Raw genomic sequence first — 1,056 nt, 5'->3', positions numbered from 1 at the left:
CTTTATTAAAAACAATTACACTTTTATACATTGAATTATAAATTTATGTTCAACTAAAATAATAGATTTTAGTTATACACTATTGTACTGTAGAAGACATTGACAAGAAATAAAGAAAAAATATACAAATATTACATGCCTTGAATAATTGGATTTATAGTTTAGGACCCCTTTGTGATACATCTCATTAAGCTAGCCTGGGTTTTTATGCGATGCCATCTTTCTTTGACAACATTCTCCTATTATTAGGTTAAGGCAGCGTTCCATACTTCTAGCTTTAATTCTGCTGTTGAAAAACACCTCAAACATTCCCAGAAACTCATCAAAGACCAATTTTCAATAGTGCGGCCAAGGACTGATTCTAATAGGCATCCCCTGTCTGTAGAAGCTTCTGTTACATAAGAACTGCATTTAACTTTTACTCCATTCTCTTGAGATAGATTGTGCAACGCCGTATAAGTTGTGGAGCATCTTATACCACTGTAGTGGCTGACGCACGCACCACAGACACTGTCGAAGAAGGGGGATCTATAAAAAAGAAACTATATAACACAAAGCTCTCAGCATAGGGATAGACCTTTGAGGAGCCATATTGCCGTGGATGACACTCTAGAAAAAAAGAGGGATACAGTGATCTTAATGATGTTCCTCTATATCTCCTCTCCCTTAATCTTAATCCCGGCCCTAAATACATAAATTGATTAAAGTTGCCTTTGTCATATGTTATTAGCCACACTAATAATGAGACAACCAAATTTAAAAAAATTCCACTATAAGCAAGGTTTCTAACTATTTTAAAAACTTATTTTCAGGCAACGGAAGAGGTTGTTATAGAAACACCTGAAGGGTCTCAGCTACTGAACGGCTTTGCTGCCTACGATCAGTTTATTTTTTATATCATATCGTCGAGATTTTGCAAATGTCAATCTCTCTTCAGTTATATTCATTTTTACATTAATTAAGTTATTTCCATCTAACACTGTCTTTTGGTCAATATGGGTGTTTAAAGATGTTTAATGTTTAAAGATGTCGAACATGTATGTAGCCATAACATAT

The 1,056-nt window shown here is 34.3% G+C and overlaps 1 long non-coding RNA gene across 1 annotated transcript in view; it reads left to right on the top strand.

Annotated features, from left to right (window-relative positions):
- The window catches only part of LOC136795147 (uncharacterized), a 60,264-nt gene that overhangs the window by 16,839 nt on the left and 42,369 nt on the right, over window positions 1-1,056 (top strand). The window lies entirely within an intron of this gene.

This window comes from Halyomorpha halys, unplaced genomic scaffold (assembly GCF_000696795.3).
Source record: "Halyomorpha halys isolate HHAL.00 unplaced genomic scaffold, Hhal_1.1 Scaffold346.1, whole genome shotgun sequence".
Classification (NCBI taxonomy): domain Eukaryota; kingdom Metazoa; phylum Arthropoda; class Insecta; order Hemiptera; family Pentatomidae; genus Halyomorpha; species Halyomorpha halys.
The sequence above is the reverse complement of the archived record's forward strand: the minus strand, read 5'-3'. Positions and strand labels throughout refer to the sequence as shown.